This window comes from Leuresthes tenuis, unplaced genomic scaffold (genome assembly GCF_036924035.1).
Source record: "Leuresthes tenuis unplaced genomic scaffold, fLeuTen1.0.hap1 SCAF_12, whole genome shotgun sequence".
Lineage (NCBI taxonomy): Eukaryota > Metazoa > Chordata > Actinopteri > Atheriniformes > Atherinopsidae > Leuresthes > Leuresthes tenuis.
In genome coordinates, this window is record NW_027325366.1 from 474,384 (window position 1) to 491,134 (window position 16,751).

Sequence of the window (16,751 nt, forward strand, 5' to 3'; positions counted from 1 at the left end):
AGACATGCTGCAGCATTCAGCGTACCTTACTAAACATCCATTTTAAAGATGGCAAGGTGTTGTTAAAACAGTGACACAAGGTCAAAAAAGGATAATTTAGACCAGAAATATTCATGTTAAACAGCCAAATCAGGGGAAAGCGCGAACGCAGTCCCCCACTACCAGAAATTATGCAGTCGAGATTCCCACATTTGGAGAATTCGCAAGGGTCAGTACAGTCGGTGTGCAATGACTGAGCCTCGCCTTGAGTGAACCACCTTCTTGATCATGGTGTCTCTCCTGCCAGGTAAGTATGAGTTGGAAATGTCAGAGGCTGATACCTCTTTCCCAGGTGCCTCACTCGGCCAGACGGTGCTGCAACTTCAACTGTCTGGTGTGCCATGCCAGCAGCAGAAGCTACCCCGAAACTAAAATGTTTGCAGATTAAAAGAGGAAGGCTTTTCATTATCTTTCTGATCACTTCTTCTTTTAAACAACCAAGGAACTTGCAGCACAAATGTATTTCTTTCAGCGCATCTCCAAGCATCGACCCGGTACTGCAGTGCCGCTGGGAACGGTGCGCTCTTCTCTGCTCTTGTGAAAAAGCAAACAGTGGTGCAGGATGGAAGTTTCAGGGAGCCCAAGATGAAATTTTCTTTTAGTCTGCTGAGAAGAGGGAGTGAATGCGAGGCAGACTTTAACACGGCTCTGGGAGCGAGCCGAGTGCGGGCTAACTGGGAGAATTGCTTGAAAGAAACGCGACACCGAATGAGCGCTCAGAACAAAGCCTCAATACGGTGTTTCCCGTGGTTTTTGTGGCTGCCTTGTCTTTTGCACAGAGTAAAAGACAAGGCAGCCATCGAATAGGGCCCGATTGTTCCTACTTGGTCAGCCGAGGAGCAAGGGGGAGCAAGCGTCTCAACCAAGCAAAGCTCACCATGGGGAAGGTGGCTATGCCAACTGGCTTGGTGCCCTGCTCCCGCAGTGACGGATAATCGTACTCTGGTTTCTCTTCATAGCGTACAAGTCTTTCGCCTTTTACTAAAGACTTCCGTGGAGAGCAGCACTAATGAGTTGTTTCTATTTTTGGCAGGCTTTATCTTTGCGGGTGAAGCCCTTTCTGTCTGTGCAAAAGAAATCTTGTTCCTGTGCAGAGTGACTTCCCTGAGTAGAGTCGCCTTACTTGTTGTGACTGTGCCGATGTTGCTTGAATGGTGCTCGCGGGAGTGCAAAGTTATACCATTTAAAAGGGCTGAAGAGTGCTCTGTGACTCTCTGGCCACCTATGGCCATAAAAAGAACGCCGCGACAAGTGCGCATTGTGCCAGGAAGGGCCATCGGACGTGAACCAGTGGACAGTTATCGCTTCTCGGCCTTTTGGCTAAGATCAAGTGTAGTATCTGTTCTTATCAGTTTAATATCTGATATGTCCTCTATACGAGGACTACATATTAAATGGATTTTTAGGAACAGGAGTTGAAAAAGGAGCTTGCTCCGTTCACTCCAAGCATCGACCCGGTACTGCAGTGCCGCTGGGAACGGTGCGCTCTTCTCTGCTCTTGTGAAAAAGCAAACAGTGGTGCAGGATGGAAGTTTCAGGGAGCCCAAGATGAAATTTTCTTTTAGTCTGCTGAGAAAAGGGAGTGAATGCGAGGCAGACTTTAACACGTCTCTGGGAGCGAGCCGAGTGCGGGCTAACCGGGAGAATTGCTTGAAAGAAACGCGACACCGAATGAGCGCTCAGAACAAAGCCTCAATACGGTGTTTCCCGTGATGTTTGTGGCTGCCTTGTCTTTTGCACAGAGTAAAAAAAAAGGCAGCCATCGAATAGGGCCCGATTGCTCCTACTTGGTCAGCCGAGGAGCAAGGGGGAGCAAGCGTCTCAACCAAGCAAAGCTCACCATGGGGAAGGTGGCTATGCCAACTGGCCTGGTGCCCTGCTCCCGCAGTGACAGATAATCGTACTCTGGTTTCTCTTCATAACGTACAAGTCTTTCGCCTTTTACTAAAGACTTCCGTGGAGAGCAGCACTAATGAGTTGTTTCTATTTTTGGATGGCTTTACCTTTGCGGGTGAAGTCTTTTCTGTTTGTGCAAAAGAAAATCATGTTGCTGTGCAGAGTGACTTCTCGGAGTAGAGTAGAGCCAAGTAGATTCTTATTTGTGGTTTCTCTATCTTTTGGTTAAGACTATGATTGCCTTCTCTGTGTCGTTGATTTTGTGCATGCTTTGGCATTAAGAACCTGTGCTTAAGAGGTATTTTTGTGCTTGATTAAAGTTTTCCAACTATATTGTAGTTAAAATTCTTTATCAAAATTTTTTTGGTTGTTTTTGCTTTCTTGCTCATTGCAGGTTGAAATACTGCAATGGCATTTGGAATTGCACCTGGAGGGTCCCCATCCAACAATGGCAAGACCCCCAGGGCTTCTAGGGCCTGAAACATCTCCCACCCATGATTGTCTTGGAGAAAAACAGAGGCTACATCCACTACCAGGGACAGCCGAAACTCTGCCGTGTGGGGAGCATGGGCATCTGTTGGACGCCTGCACAAAGGTATTTTGTCGCAAATGTAGAGAAATTGGTCACACCATCGAAGAGTGTACGAATGGCAGAAAGTGCAATCTCTGTGGAGAATAAAACCACCTCTTCAGAGATTGCCCAAAATCTTTTGCCAACAAGTTGAAATCCCTAAAAATACAGGAAGGAGGTGGAAATGGAGGGCAGTCAGAGGCAGTTGATGAGCTATTTAAAACAGCTAGGCTGGGAAATTCAAATTTACCACCAAAACCCCTGAATGGTGGACAGCAGTCAGGTGAGGCAGAAGACGGGGAGGGGCCTGCAGAAGCCCCACAAATGGAAAGCTCCTTTTAGGTTGAGGAAAGGCAAGGCAAGTTTATTTGTAGAGCACAATTCGTAAACAAAATTGCTTTACAGCTACATAAAATCACAAAAAGGCCAATAAAATAATTCCATAAAAGATAGAAAATAACTAATTAATTAACTTAAAAGCGAAGAGTGCAAATAAAATACTTTCAGTTGTCATGTGCACAGCTAAATAGAACTGTTTTAAAGTCTATTCTCTGAGCGACAGAAAGCTAGTGCAGAGACCTGAGCACTGGACTAATATGGTGATATTTTCTGGTTCTAGTCAGGACTGAATGAACTGCTCTCCATCATTAGAGGCTTAAACTTTGATTAAAAGTAACCTATAAAAGCAATAGTTTGGCTTCTAATGACTGAAACAAAACCCAGAAGAGTGGTGCGACAGTGAAGCTCTGGAGCACCTTTGAAGAAGCACCTTTAGCAGCAGTAAGTTGGTTTCCTGTGTGACGTTAGCAGTGACTTTATCGGCTATCATATAGCAGCATTTGGCAAACCTTCAGCGTACCTTATTAATCATCCATTTTAAAAATGGCAAGGTGTTATAAAACAGTGACACAAGGTCAAAAAAGGGTAAAGTAGATCAGAAATATTCATGTTAAACAGCCAAATCAGGGGAAAGCGCGAACGCAGTCCCCCACTACCAGAAATTATGCAGTCGAGATTCCCACATTTGGGGAATTCGCAAGGGTCAGTACAGTCGGTGTGCAATGACTGAGCCTCGCCTTGAGTGAACCACCTTCTTGATCATGGTGTCTCTCCTGCCAGGTAAGTATGAGCTGGAAATGTCAGAGGCCGATACCTCTTTCCCAGGTGCCTCACTCGGCCGGACGGTGCTGCAACTTCAACTGTCTGGTGTGCCATGCCAGCAGCAGCAGCTACCCCGAAACTAAAACGTTTGCAGATTAAAACAGTAAGGCTTTTCATTATCTTTCTGTTCATTTCTTCTTTTAAACAACCAAGGAACTTGCAGCACAAATGTATTTCTTTCCCCTCCTCCCCATCTCTAAAGCCACACCCACACTGGGAAATTTCTCAGTTGAGGCAAACCCTCACGGCTGGGCAGCTGCATATCTCCAGTGCAGACATGCTGCAGCATTTGGCAAACCTTGCTAAACATCCACTTCAGTGGTCACATGTCCTCTTTTTTTAATTTTGTTCCTCCCCATCTCTAAGGCAATGCCCACCTGCTTAGAGTGACTGCACTGTATGACCTCACCTGACTGCGCAGCTGCATATCTGTTGTGTTGACATGCTGCAGCATTTGGCAAAACTTGCTATCTTGCATATCTCCACTGCAGACAGACAACCAAGGAACTTGCAGCACAAATGTATTTCTTTCAGCGCATCTCCAAGCATCGACCCGGTACTGCAGTGCCGCTGGGAACGGTGCGCTCTTCTCTGCTCTTGTGAAAAAGAAAAAAACAGTGGTGCAGGATGGAAATTTCAGGGAGCCCAAGATGAAATTTTCTTTTAGTCTGCTGAGAAAAGGGAGTGAATGCGAGGCAGACTTTCACACGGCTCTGGGAGCGAGCCGAGTGCGGGATAACCGGGAGAATTGCTTGAAAGAAACGCGACACCGAATGAGCGCTCAGAACAAAGCCTCAATACGGTGTTTCCCGTGGTGTTTGTGGCTGCCTTGTCTTTTGCACAGAGTAAAAGACAAGGCAGCCATCGAATAGGGCCTGATTGTTCCTACTTGGTCAGCCGAGGAGCAAGGGGGAGCAAGCGTCTCAACCAAGCAAAGCTCACCATGGGGAAGGTGGCTATGCCAACTGGCCTGGTGCCCTGCTCCCGCAGTGACGGATAATCGTACTCTGGTTTCTCTTCATAACGTACAAGTCTTTCGCCTTTTACTAAAGACTTCCGTGGAGAGCAGCACTAATGAGTTGTTTCTATTTTTGGCAGGCTTTACCTTTGCGGGTGTAGCCCTTTCTGTCTGTGCAAAAGAAATCTTTTCCTGTGCAGAGTGACTTCCCTGAGTAGAGTCGCCTTACTTGTTGTGACTCTGCCGATGTTGCTTGAATGGTGCTCGCGGGAGTGCAAAGTTATACCATTTAAAAGGGCTGAAGAGTGCTCAGTGCAGCGGGTGGGCGGAGGTGCAAAGTGACTCTCTGGCCACCTATGGCCATAAAAAGAACCCCGCGACAAGTGCGCATTGTGCCAGGAAGGGCCCTCGGACGTGAACCAGTGGACAGTTATCGCTTCTCGGCCTTTTGGCTAAGATCAAGTGTAGTATCTGTTCTTATCAGTTTAATATCTGATATGTCCTCTATACGAGGACTACATATTAAATGGATTTTTAGGAACAGGAGTTGAAAAAGGAGCTTGCTCCGTTCACTCCAAGCATCGACCCGGTACTGCAGTGCCGCTGGGAACGGTGCGCTCTTCTCTGCTCTTGTGAAAAAGCAAACAGTGGTGCAGGATGGAAGTTTCTTTTCGTCATATTTTCTGGTTCTAGTCAGGACTAGAGCAGCAGCATTTCTGTATGTACTCCAGCTGTCTTACAGTTCGTTTCTAACCCTAACCCAGAAACCAAAAAGCCAGTAAATTAACATTCAGTGTAAAACAGAAAATGTAAAATGTATGAAACTGTGCACAAATAAAACATTTAAATAACCTAAACAATAGTGCAAAAATAATAATATTCTAACATTCAACAGTCTACCATTAGAATAGAATAATTATTTACAGAATTAATAAACTCCCACTTCCTTCAAAATGAACCTGTGTAGCTGGCAGTAGCAGCGGTGAGTCAGTGAGCATTTGCATATTTAGACTTGTGAAGGTGTTTGTTTTGGAGAGGAGACTTCTCCAGGGGTTATAGTAACAGTGTGAGATTCAGTGAATGGATGTTAAGACATTTATAGCTTGAAACATGCTGTAACCATAATGATTATATCACCTCATTGAGTCTGTTATGTGTTGTCCTTATTACTCATTAAGCAGACAACAGGAACATTAGAATTTATTTTGAAAAAAGGTATGTGTCAGTCTGGTAAATGTAAATAAGATCATTTTTCCCCTGTTGTCTTTTTGCGCCATCCTCTGGCAAAATGTGTTTTATGAACAGCCATGTGCTTTATTTACAAAACAATGCTATCTATCTGCTGATTGGTTCGAAGCAGGAACTGTACAGTGGTTCAGAATTTATTTATGATAAACAGCCGGACAGAAGATGTACAGAAAGCCAAAGTAATCCATGCAGTTGGAATACAGGTGAACTGCACCACGGGAGGCTGTTGTTGATGGAACCTCAGACCGAACAGGCAGGTCGTCTGAACAAGTTGAAGAAAGTTTGTGTTAGAGCTTGGCTATTTCTCCATAAAGCTCTTAAAATCCCATTAATCTCTTCTGTATCCCGTTCTGAGGCTTCAGGCCTTGTTTCTGCATAGAGGCCAGCTTCTGGTGTGCTGCTTTTGCTCCACAAACTGGAGATTAAATATAGCAGCATCATATCAACATAGGCTCCAGTTGAGAAAACGCTCATCACAGAGTCCTTCTTGGTAAGAAATGAGTGCAGGATTGGTTGTGGTTCACATCATTGCCTCTCCTTAACTGCCCTTTGTGAGAAAGAGCCAGGTAGTTTCCTGGGTGAGAGTAAGATGAGTAGGTGTTGTAGTGGTTCGCCTCTAGGTTCTCCTTAAACAGGCAGTCATTAGAAAACTGCTCCTGAAGAGGACAACCACACAGAGTTAATGTTATGCTATTGTGCCTTGGCTCCATTGTTACACCAAATTCTCATTAGCTGTTTTATAGTTCACTTAACCGAAAAAAGGAATAATGCTCAATTTGTTTAATGTTTGATATCCAAGACGAGGAAATTTTTCTTCAGATTGGCATTCTTTAATTGTTTACCAGTTGGAAGTTGGAAATTATTTGCAATTTGTAATTGAATGAACTGCTCTCCATCATTAGAGGCTTAAACTTTGATTAAAAGTAACCTATAAAAGCAATAGTTTGGCTTCTGGTGACTGAAACAAAACCCAGAAGAGTGGCGCGACAGTGAAGCTCTGGAGCACCTTTGAAGAAGCACCTTTAGCAGCAGTAAGTTGAAGTAATGGTTTCCTGTGGGACGTTAGCAGTCTCTTTATCGGCTATCGGGGGGCTTATAGAGGGCTCTACTGGGATGACGTCAACGACGCCCGCCTGCAGCACAGCTCGTTCACTCCGGTGTTCTTTCGAGCAGCGTTTCCCCGTCAGATACGGTTTCCCCTGCATCTCTTCGCCGCTCCGCGCTGCAGACGCGGCAAAGAGCGCGCGTGCCTGTTCAGCGCTCGTAACCAGCAAGACGTGCTTGCGCGTTAGACAACTACAGACACCGTGAAAGCTAAAACAACGTCTTTCAGTGTAGTTGTCGTACTTTTTTGCACTTGCGCTGTCATCCAAAACATTCAAACACATACATATATATTCATATAGGCTATTTTTATATATAGCCTTCATATGTGTGTATATACGATATCCCCCTGTGCCTCACTCAGCCGGATGGTGCTGCAACTTCAACTGTCTGGTCTGCCATGCCAGCAGCAGCAGCTAACCCGAAACTAAAATGTTTGCAGATTAAACAGTAAGCCTTTTCATTATCTTTCTGATCACTTCTTCTTTTAAACAACCAAGGAACTTGCAGCACAAATGTATTTCTTTCCCCTCCTCCCCAACTCTAAAGCCACACCCACACTGGGAAATTTCTCAGTTCAGGCAAACCCTCACGGCTGAGCAGCTGCATATCTCCAGTGCAGACATGCTGCAGCATTTGGCAAACCTTGCTAAACATCCACTTCAGTGGTCACATGTCCTCTTTTTTCATTTTGTTCCTCCCCATCTCTAAGGCAATGCCCACCTGCCTGGGGTGACTGCACTGTATGACCTCACCTGACTGCGCAGCTGCATATCTGTTGTGTAGACATGCTGCAGCATTTGGCAAACCTTGCTAAACATCCATTTTAAAGACGGCAAGGTGTTGCTAAAACAGTGACACAAGGTCAGAAAAGGGTAATGTAGAGCAGAAATATTCATGTTAAACAGCCAAATCAGGGGAAAGCGCGAACGCAGTCCCCCACTACCAGAAATTATGCAGTCGAGATTCCCACATTTGAGGAATTCGCAAGGGTCAGTACAGTCGGTGAGCAATGACTGAGCCTCACCTTGAATGAACCACCTTCTTGATCATGGTGTCTCTCCTGCCAGGTAAGTATGAGTTGGAAATGTCAGAGGCTGATACCTCTTTCCAAGGTGCCTCACTCGGCCGGATGGTGCTGCAACTTCAACTGTCTGGTGTGCCATGCCAGCAGCAGCAGCTACCCCGAAACTAAAACGTTTGCAGATTAAAAGAGTAAGGCTTTTCATTATCTTTCTGATCACTTCTTCTTTTAAACAACCAAGGAACTTGCAGCACAAATATATTTCTTTCCCCTCCTCCCCATCTCTAAAGCCACACCGGGAAATTTCTGTTGAGGCAAACCCTCACGGCTGGGCAGCTGCATATCGGTTGTGTAGACATGCTGCAGCATTCAGCGTACCTTACTAAACATCCATTTTAAAGACGGCAAGGTGTTGCTAAAACAGTGACACAAGGTCAAAAACGGGAATTTTAGATGAGATATACTGATGTTAAACAGCCAAATAGAGGGAAAGCGCGAACGCAGTCCCCCACTACCAGAAATTATGCAGTCGAGATTCCCACATTTGGGGAATTCGCAAGGGTCAGTACAGTCGGTGTGCAATGACTGAGCCTCGCCTTGAGTGAACCACCTTCTTGATCATGGTGTCTCTCCTGCCAGGTAAGTATGAGTTGGAAATGTCAGAGGCTGATACCTCTTTCCCAGGTGCCTCACTGGCAAGACGGTGCTGCAACTTCAACTGTCTGGTGTGCCATGCCAGCAGCAGCAGCTACCCCGGAACTAAAACGTTTGCAGATTAAAAGAGTAAGGCTTTTCATTATCTTTCTGATCACTTCTTCTTTTAAACAACCAAGGAACTTGCAGCACAAATGTATTTCTTTCCCCTCCTCCCCATCTCTAAAGCCACACCCACACTGGGAAATTTCTGTTGAGGCAAACCCTCACGGCTGAGCGGCTGCATATCTCCAGTGCAGACATGCTGCAGCATTTGGCAAACCTTGCTAAACATCCACTTCAGTGGTCACATGTCCTCTTTTTTTCATTTTGTTCCTCCCCATCTCTAAGGCAATGCCCACCTGCCTGGGGTGACTGCACTGTATGACCTCACCTGACTGCGCAGCTGCATATCGGTTGTGTAGACATGCTGCAGCATTCAGCATACCTTACTAAACATCCATTTTAAAAATGGCAAGGTGTTATAAAACAGTGACACAAGGTCAAAAAAAGGGTAATGTAGAGCAGAAATATTCATGTTAAACAGCCAAATCAGGGGAAAGCACGAACGCAGTCCCCCACTACCAGAAATTATGCAGTCGAGATTCCCACATTTGGGGAATTCGCAAGGGTCAGTACAGTCGGTGTGCAATGACTGAGCCTCGCCTTGAGTGAACCACCTTCTTGATCATGGTGTCTCTCCTGCCAGGTAAGTATGAGTTGGAAATGTCAGAGGCTGATACCTCTTTCCCAGGTGCCTCACTCGGCCGGACGGTGCTGCAGCTTCAACTGTCTGGTGTGCCATGCCAGCAGCAGCAGCTACCCCGAAGCAAAAATGTTTGGAGATTAAAACAGTAAGGCTTTTCATTATCTCTCTGATCACTTCTTCTTTTAAACAACCAAGGAACTTGCAGCACAAATGTATTTCTTTCCCCTCCTCCCCATCTCTAAAGCCACACCCACACTGGGAAATTTCTGTTGAGGCAAACCCTCACGGCTGAGCGGCTGCATATCTCCAGTGCAGACATGCTGCAGCATTTGGCAAACCTTGCTAAACATCCACTTCAGTGGTCACATGTCCTCTTTTTTTCATTTTGTTCCTCCCCATCTCTAAGGCAATGCCCACCTGCCTGGGGTGACTGCACTGTATGACCTCACCTGACTGCGCAGCTGCATATCGGTTGTGTAGACATGCTGCAGCATTCAGCATACCTTACTAAACATCCATTTTAAAAATGGCAAGGTGTTATAAAACAGTGACACAAGGTCAAAAAAAGGGTAATGTAGAGCAGAAATATTCATGTTAAACAGCCAAATCAGGGGAAAGCACGAACGCAGTCCCCCACTACCAGAAATTATGCAGTCGAGATTCCCACATTTGGGGAATTCGCAAGGGTCAGTACAGTCGGTGTGCAATGACTGAGCCTCGCCTTGAGTGAACCACCTTCTTGATCATGGTGTCTCTCCTGCCAGGTAAGTATGAGTTGGAAATGTCAGAGGCTGATACCTCTTTCCCAGGTGCCTCACTCGGCCGGACGGTGCTGCAACTTCAACTGTCTGGTGTGCCATGCCAGCAGCAGCAGCTACCCCGGAACTAAAACGTTTGCAGATTAAAAGAGTAAGGCTTTTCATTATCTTTCTGTTCATTTCTTCTTTTAAACGACCAAGGAACTTGCAGCACAAATGTATTGCTTTCCCCTCCTCCCCATCTCTAAAGCCACACCCTCCCACACTGGGAAATTTCTCAGTTGAGGCAAACCCTCACGGCTGCATATCTCCAGTGCAGACATGCTGCAGCATTTGGCAAACCTTGCTAAACATCCACTTCAGTGGTCACATGTCCTCTTTTTTCATTTTGTTCCTCCCCATCTCTAAGGCAATGCCCACCTGCCTGGGGTGACTGCACTGTATGACCTCACCTGACAACTGTGCAGCTGCATATCTGTTGTGTAGACATGCTGCAGCATTCAGCGTACCTTACTAAACATCCATTTTAAAGACGGCAAGGTGTTGTTAAAACAGTGACACAAGGTCAAAAACGGGAATTTTAGATGAGATATACTGATGTTGAACAGCCAAATCAAGGGAAAGCGCGAACGCAGTCCCCCACTACCAGAAATTATGCAGTCGAGATTCCCACATTTGGGGAATTCGCAAGGGTCAGTACAGTCGGTGTGCAATGACTGAGCCTCGCCTTGAGTGAACCACCTTCTTGATCATGGTGTCTCTCCTGCCAGGTAAGTATGAGTTAGAAATGTCAGAGGCTGATACCTCTTTCCCAGGTGCCTCACTCGGCCGGACGGTGATGCAACTTCAACTGTCTGGTGTGCCATGCCAGCAGCAGCAGCTACCCCGAAACTAAAACGTTTGCAGATTAAAACAGTAAGGCTTTTCATTATCTTTCTGTTCATTTCTTCTTTTAAACGACCAAGGAACTTGCAGCACAAATGTATTGCTTTCCCCTCCTCCCCATCTCTAAAGCCACACCCTCCCACACTGGGAAATTTCCCAGTTGAGGCAAACCCTCACGGTTGAGCGGCTGCATATCTCCAGTGCAGACATCCTGCAGCATTTGGCAAACCTTGCTAAACATCCACTTCAGTGGTCACATGTCCTCTTTTTTTCATTTTGTTCCTCCCCATCTCTAAGGCAATGCCCACCTGCCTGGGGTGACTGCACTGTATGACCTCACCTGACATCTACGCATTTGCATATCTGTTGTGTAGACATGCTGCAGCATTCAGCATACCTTACTAAACATCCATTTTAAAAATGGTAAGGTGTTGTTAAAACAGTGACACAAGGTCAAAAAAGGGTAATGTAGACCAGAAATATTCATGTTAAACAGCCAAATCAGGGGAAAGCGCGAACGCAGTCCCCCACTACCAGAAATTATGCAGTCGAGATTCCCACATTTGGGGAATTGGCAAGGGTCAGTACAGTCGGTGTGCAATGACTGAGCCTCGCCTTGATCATGGTGTCTCTCCTGCCAGGTAAGTATGAGTTGGAAATGTCAGAGGCTGATACCTCTTTCCCAGGTGCCTCACTCGGCCGGACGGTGCTGCAACTTCAACTGTCTGGTGTGCCATGCCAGCAGCAGCAGCTACCCCGAAACTAAAATGTTTGCAGATTAAAACAGTAAGGCTTTTCATTATCTTTCTGATCACTTCTTATTTTAAACAACCAAGGAACTTGCAGCTCAAATGTATTTCTTTCCCCTCCTCCCCATCTCTAAAGCCACACCCACACCGGGAAATTTCGCAGTTGAGACAAACCCTAACTGCTGGGCAGCTGCATATCTCCAGTGCAGACATGCTGCAGCATTTGGCAAACCTTGCTAAACATCCACTTCAGTGGTCACATGTCCTCTTTTTTTCATTTTGTTCCTCCCCATCTCTAAGGCAATGCCCACCTGCCTGGGGTGACTGCACTGTATGACCTCACCTGACTGCGCAGCTGCATATCTGTTGTGTAGACATGCTGCAGCATTCAGCGTACCTTACTAAACATCCATTTTAAAGATGGCAAGGTGTTATAAAACAGTGACACAAGGTCAAAAACGGGAATTTTAGATGAGATATACTGATGTTAAACAGCCAAATAGAGGGAAAGCGCGAACGCAGTCCCCCACTACCAGAAATTATGCAGTCGAGATTCCCACATTTGGGGAATTCGCAAGGGTCAGTACAGTCGGTGTGCAATGACTGAGCCTCGCCTTGAGTGAACCACCTTCTTGATCATTGTGTCTCTCCTGCCAGGTAAGTATGAATTGGAAATGTCAGAGGCTGATACCTCTTTCCCAGGTGCCTCACTCGGACGTGAACCAGTGGACAGTTATCGCTTCTCGGCCTTTTGGCTAAGATCATTTGTAGTATCTGTTCTTATCAGTTTAATATCTGATATGTCCTCTATACGAGGACTACATATTAAATGGATTTTTAGGAACAGGAGTTGAAAAAGGAGCTTGCTCCGTTCACTCCAAGCATCGACCCGGTACTGCAGTGCCGCTGGGAACGGTGCGCTCTTCTCTGCTCTTGTGAAAAAAAAAAAAAAAAAAAGCAAACAGTGGTGCTCTCTTTTTCCCCCTGTTTAATTTCAAAATTGATTTTATGTACATGTGACATTATTGTGGTTATTAACCTATGTTTCCCTGTTCCAACAGATATCCTTTGAATGGCGTTATGGTGTTTTTCCCCCCTCTTTTCCCTCTTTTCTGTCTTCTCAAACCCCAGCTGGTCGAGGCGGATGGCCACCCTTCCTGAGTCTGGTTCTTCCAGAGGTTTCTTCCTGTTAAAAGGGAGTCGTTCCTTTCCACAGTTGCCACAGGCACGCTCAGGACGGGAGATTGGACTGAAGACACATTTCGGTGCAATCTGTTGGTTTCCTTAGCTAGGATATTAAATTTTTTGAATTAGCTCTATATGAATTAATTGGATTATGATTACAATGAATTGAATTCCAATTGGCTTGAATTGGACTATATTACTTAAGTGCCTTGAGATGACAATTGTTGTAATCTGGCGCTATATAAATAAAATGGAAATAAATAAAATTGAAGTTTCTTTTAGTCTGCTGAGAAAAGGGAGTGAATGCGAGGCAGACTTTAACACGGCTCTGGGAGCGAGCCGAGTGCGGGCAAACCGGGAATTGCTTGAAAGAAACGCGACACCGAATGAGCGCTCAGAACAAAGCCTCAATACGGTGTTTCCCGTGGTGTTTGTGGCTGCCTTGTCTTTTGCACAGAGTAAAAAACAAGGCAGCCATCGAATAGGGCCCGATTGTTCCTACTTGGTCAGCCGAGGAGCAAGCGTCTCAACCAAGCAAAGCTCACCATGGGGACGGTGGCTATGCCAACTGGCCTGGTGCCCTGCTCCCGCAGTGACGGATAATCGTACTCTGGTTTCTCTTCATAACGTACAAGTCTTTCGCCTTTTACTAAAGACTTCCGTGGAGAGCAGCACTAATGAGTTGTTTCTATTTTTGGAAGGCTTTACCTTTGCGGGTGAAGCCCTTTCTGTCTGTGCAAAAGAAATCTTGTTCCTGTGCAGAGTGACTTCCCTGAGTAGAGTCGCCTTACTTGTTGTGACTGTGCCGATGTTGCTTGAATGGTGCTCGCGGGAGTGCAAAGTTATACCATTTAAAAGGGCTGAAGAGTGCTCAGTGCAGCGGGTGGGCGGAGGTGCAAAGTGACTCTCTGGCCACCTATGGCCATAAAAAGAACACCGCGACAAGTGCGCATTGTGCCAGGAAGGGCCCTCGGACGTGAACCAGTGGACAGTTATCGCTTCTCGGCCTTTTGGCTAAGATCAAGTGTAGTATCTGTTCTTATCAGTTTAATATCTGATATGTCCTCTATACGAGGACTACATATTAAATGGATTTTTAGGAACAGGAGTTGAAAAAGGAGCTTGCTCCGTTAATTCCAAGCATCGACCCGGTACTGCAGTGCCGCTTGGAAGGGTGCGCTCTTCTCTGCTCTTGTGAAAAAGCAAACAGTGGTGCAGGATGGAAGTTTCTTTTAGTCTGCTGAGAAAAGGGAGTGAATGCGAGGCAGACTTTAACACGGCTCTGGGAGCGAGCCGAGTGCGGGCTAACCGGGAGAATTGCTTGAAAGAAACGCGACACCGAATGAGCGCTCAGAACAAAGCCTCAATACGGTGTTTCCCGTGGTTTTTGTGGCTGCCTTGTCTTTTGCACAGAGTAAAAGACAAGGCAGCCATCGAATAGGGCCCGATTGCTCCTACTTGGTCAGCCGAGGAGCAAGGGGGAGCAAGCGTCTCAACCAAGCAAAGCTCACCATGGGGAAGGTGGCTATGCCAACTGGCCTGGTGCCCTGCTCCCGCAGTGACGGATAATCGTACTCTGGTTTCTCTTCATAACGTACAAGTCTTTCGCCTTTTACTAAAGACTTCCGTGGAGAGCAGCACTAATGAGTTGTTTCTATTTTTGGCAGGCTTTACCTTTGCGGGTGAAGCCCTTTCTGTCTGTGCAAAAGAAATCTCTTCCTGTGCAGAGTGACTTCCCTGAGTAGAGTCGCCTTACTTGTTGTGACTGTGCCGATGTTGCTTGAATGGTGCTCGCGGGAGTGCAAAGTTATACCATTTAAAAGGGCTGGAGAGTGCTCAGTGCAGCGGGTGGGCGGCGGTGCAAAGTGACTCTCTGGCCACCTATGGCCATAAAAAGAACACCGCGACAAGTGCGCATTGTGCCAGGAAGGGCCCTCGGACGTGAACCAGTGGACAGTTATCGCTTCTCGGCCTTTTGGCTAAGATCAAGTGTAGTATCTGTTCTTATCAGTTTAATATCTGATATGTCCTCTATATGAGGACTACATATTAAATGGATTTTTAGGAACAGGAGTTGAAAAAGGAGCTTGCTCCGTTCACTCCAAGCATTGACCTGGTACTGCAGTGCCGCTGGGAACGGTGCGCTCTTCTCTGCTCTTGTGAAAAAGCAAACAGTGGTGCAGGATGGAAGTCTCAGGGAGCCCAAGATGAAATTTTCTTTTAGTCTGCTGAGAAAAGGGAGTGAATGCGAGGCAGACTTTAACACGGCTCTAGGAGCGAGCCGAGTGCGGGCTAACCGGGAGAATTGCTTGAAAGAAACGCAACACCGAATGAGCGCTCAGAACAAAGCCTCAATACGGTGTATCCCGTGGTGTTTGTGGCTGCCTTGTCTTTTGCACAGAGTAAAAGACAAGGCAGCCATCGAATAGGGCCCGATTGTTCCTACTTGGTCAGCCGAGGAGCAAGGGGGAGCAAGCGTCTCAACCAAGCAAAGCTCACCATGGGGAAGGTGGCTATGCCAACTGGCCTGGTGCCCTGCTCCCGCAGTGACGGATAATCGTACTCTGGTTTCTCTTCATAACGTACAAGTCTTTCGCCTTTTACTAAAGACTTCCGTGGGGAGCAGCACTAATGAGTTGTTTCTATTTTTGGCAAGCTTTACCTTTGCGGGTGAAGCCCTTTCTGTCTGTGCAAAAGAAATCTTGTTCCTGTGCAGAGTGACTTCCCTGAGTAGAGTCGCCTTACTTGTTGTGACTCTGCCGATGTTGCTTGAATGGTGCTCGCGGGAGTGCAAAGTTATACCATTTAAGAGGGCTGAAGAGTGCTCAGTGACTCTCTGGCCACCTATGGCCATAAAAAGAACACCGCGACAAGTGCGCATTGTGCCAGGAAGGGCCCTCGGACGTGAACCAGTGGACAGTTATCGCTTCTCGGCCTTTTGGCTAAGATCAAGTGTAGTATCTGTTCTTATCAGTTTAATATCTGATATGTCCTCTATACAAGGACTACATATTAAATGGATTTTTAGGAACAGGAGTTGAAAAAGGAGCTTGCTCCATTCACTCCAAGCATTGACCTGGTACTGCAGTGCCGCTGGGAACGGTGCGCTCTTCTCTGCTCTTGTGAAAAAGCAAAAAGTGGTGCAGGATGGAAGTTTCTTTTAGTCTGCTGAGAAAAGGGAGTGAATGCGAGGCAGACTTTAACACGGCTCTGGGAGCGAGCCGAGTGTGGGCAAACCGGGAATTGCTTGAAAGAAACGCGACACCGAATGAGCGCTCAGAACAAAGCCTCAATACGGTGTTTCCCGTGGTGTTTGTGGCTGCCTTGTCTTTTGCACAGAGTAAAAAACAAGGCAGCCATCGAATAGGGCCCGATTGTTCCTACTTGGTTAGCCGAGGAGCAAGGGGGAGCAAGCGTCTCAACCAAGCAAAGCTCACCCCGGGGAAGGTGGCTATGCCAACTGGCCTGGTGCCCTGCTCCCGCAGTGACGGATAATCGTACTCTGGTTTCTCTTCATAACGTACAAGTCTTTCGCCTTTTACTAAAGACTTCCGTGGAGAGCAGCACTAATGAGTTGTTTCTATTTTTGGCAGGTTTTACCTTTGCGGGTGAAGCCCTTTCTGTCTGTGCAAAAGAAATCTTGTTCCTGTGCAGAGTGACTTCCCTGAGTAGAGTCGCCTTACTTGTTGTGACTGTGCCGATGTTGCTTGAATGGTGCTCGCGGGAGTGCAAAGTTATACCATTTAAAAGGGCTGAAGAGTGCTCAGTGCA

At 46.5% G+C, this 16,751-nt stretch overlaps 21 non-coding genes and 1 pseudogene across 21 annotated transcripts; 13 read left to right on the forward strand and 9 right to left on the reverse strand.

Annotated features, from left to right (window-relative positions):
• Nucleotides 1–130: 130 nt before the first annotated feature.
• LOC140320924 (U1 spliceosomal RNA) lies at nucleotides 131–294 on the reverse strand. Its single transcript, XR_011918693.1, has one exon. It is a non-coding gene; the product is annotated as a U1 spliceosomal RNA (small nuclear RNA).
• A 682-nt stretch (nucleotides 295–976) lies between these two features.
• On the forward strand, nucleotides 977–1,090 carry LOC140265589 (U5 spliceosomal RNA). Its single transcript, XR_011906299.1, has one exon. It is a non-coding gene; the product is annotated as a U5 spliceosomal RNA (small nuclear RNA).
• Nucleotides 1,091–1,339: 249 nt separating this feature from the next.
• LOC140266288 (U2 spliceosomal RNA) lies at nucleotides 1,340–1,530 on the forward strand. The gene has a single exon (XR_011906930.1). It is a non-coding gene; the product is annotated as a U2 spliceosomal RNA (small nuclear RNA).
• Nucleotides 1,531–1,939: 409 nt separating this feature from the next.
• On the forward strand, nucleotides 1,940–2,055 carry LOC140265635 (U5 spliceosomal RNA). Its single transcript, XR_011906341.1, has one exon. It is a non-coding gene; the product is annotated as a U5 spliceosomal RNA (small nuclear RNA).
• Nucleotides 2,056–3,469: 1,414 nt separating this feature from the next.
• LOC140266164 (U1 spliceosomal RNA) lies at nucleotides 3,470–3,633 on the reverse strand. The gene has a single exon (XR_011906818.1). It is a non-coding gene; the product is annotated as a U1 spliceosomal RNA (small nuclear RNA).
• Nucleotides 3,634–4,669: 1,036 nt separating this feature from the next.
• On the forward strand, nucleotides 4,670–4,783 carry LOC140320816 (U5 spliceosomal RNA). Its single transcript, XR_011918595.1, has one exon. It is a non-coding gene; the product is annotated as a U5 spliceosomal RNA (small nuclear RNA).
• A 274-nt stretch (nucleotides 4,784–5,057) lies between these two features.
• On the forward strand, nucleotides 5,058–5,248 carry LOC140266289 (U2 spliceosomal RNA). Its single transcript, XR_011906931.1, has one exon. It is a non-coding gene; the product is annotated as a U2 spliceosomal RNA (small nuclear RNA).
• Nucleotides 5,249–7,891: 2,643 nt separating this feature from the next.
• LOC140266143 (U1 spliceosomal RNA) lies at nucleotides 7,892–8,055 on the reverse strand. Its single transcript, XR_011906799.1, has one exon. It is a non-coding gene; the product is annotated as a U1 spliceosomal RNA (small nuclear RNA).
• Nucleotides 8,056–8,484: 429 nt separating this feature from the next.
• On the reverse strand, nucleotides 8,485–8,648 carry LOC140320433 (U1 spliceosomal RNA). Its single transcript, XR_011918283.1, has one exon. It is a non-coding gene; the product is annotated as a U1 spliceosomal RNA (small nuclear RNA).
• A 599-nt stretch (nucleotides 8,649–9,247) lies between these two features.
• Nucleotides 9,248–9,411, reverse strand: LOC140320764 (U1 spliceosomal RNA). Its single transcript, XR_011918548.1, has one exon. It is a non-coding gene; the product is annotated as a U1 spliceosomal RNA (small nuclear RNA).
• A 600-nt stretch (nucleotides 9,412–10,011) lies between these two features.
• LOC140320778 (U1 spliceosomal RNA) lies at nucleotides 10,012–10,175 on the reverse strand. The gene has a single exon (XR_011918559.1). It is a non-coding gene; the product is annotated as a U1 spliceosomal RNA (small nuclear RNA).
• A 600-nt stretch (nucleotides 10,176–10,775) lies between these two features.
• On the reverse strand, nucleotides 10,776–10,939 carry LOC140320508 (U1 spliceosomal RNA). The gene has a single exon (XR_011918349.1). It is a non-coding gene; the product is annotated as a U1 spliceosomal RNA (small nuclear RNA).
• Nucleotides 10,940–11,548: 609 nt separating this feature from the next.
• Nucleotides 11,549–11,695, reverse strand: LOC140266179 (U1 spliceosomal RNA; annotated as a pseudogene).
• Nucleotides 11,696–12,296: 601 nt separating this feature from the next.
• On the reverse strand, nucleotides 12,297–12,460 carry LOC140265953 (U1 spliceosomal RNA). Its single transcript, XR_011906632.1, has one exon. It is a non-coding gene; the product is annotated as a U1 spliceosomal RNA (small nuclear RNA).
• A 70-nt stretch (nucleotides 12,461–12,530) lies between these two features.
• Nucleotides 12,531–12,721, forward strand: LOC140320323 (U2 spliceosomal RNA). The gene has a single exon (XR_011918183.1). It is a non-coding gene; the product is annotated as a U2 spliceosomal RNA (small nuclear RNA).
• An 864-nt stretch (nucleotides 12,722–13,585) lies between these two features.
• Nucleotides 13,586–13,698, forward strand: LOC140265630 (U5 spliceosomal RNA). The gene has a single exon (XR_011906337.1). It is a non-coding gene; the product is annotated as a U5 spliceosomal RNA (small nuclear RNA).
• Nucleotides 13,699–13,974: 276 nt separating this feature from the next.
• On the forward strand, nucleotides 13,975–14,165 carry LOC140320363 (U2 spliceosomal RNA). Its single transcript, XR_011918219.1, has one exon. It is a non-coding gene; the product is annotated as a U2 spliceosomal RNA (small nuclear RNA).
• Nucleotides 14,166–14,551: 386 nt separating this feature from the next.
• On the forward strand, nucleotides 14,552–14,665 carry LOC140320817 (U5 spliceosomal RNA). The gene has a single exon (XR_011918596.1). It is a non-coding gene; the product is annotated as a U5 spliceosomal RNA (small nuclear RNA).
• A 274-nt stretch (nucleotides 14,666–14,939) lies between these two features.
• Nucleotides 14,940–15,130, forward strand: LOC140266505 (U2 spliceosomal RNA). Its single transcript, XR_011907129.1, has one exon. It is a non-coding gene; the product is annotated as a U2 spliceosomal RNA (small nuclear RNA).
• Nucleotides 15,131–15,539: 409 nt separating this feature from the next.
• On the forward strand, nucleotides 15,540–15,653 carry LOC140321016 (U5 spliceosomal RNA). Its single transcript, XR_011918779.1, has one exon. It is a non-coding gene; the product is annotated as a U5 spliceosomal RNA (small nuclear RNA).
• A 249-nt stretch (nucleotides 15,654–15,902) lies between these two features.
• Nucleotides 15,903–16,093, forward strand: LOC140320330 (U2 spliceosomal RNA). The gene has a single exon (XR_011918189.1). It is a non-coding gene; the product is annotated as a U2 spliceosomal RNA (small nuclear RNA).
• A 384-nt stretch (nucleotides 16,094–16,477) lies between these two features.
• LOC140265646 (U5 spliceosomal RNA) lies at nucleotides 16,478–16,591 on the forward strand. The gene has a single exon (XR_011906351.1). It is a non-coding gene; the product is annotated as a U5 spliceosomal RNA (small nuclear RNA).
• The last annotated feature ends 160 nt before the right edge of the window (nucleotides 16,592–16,751 follow it).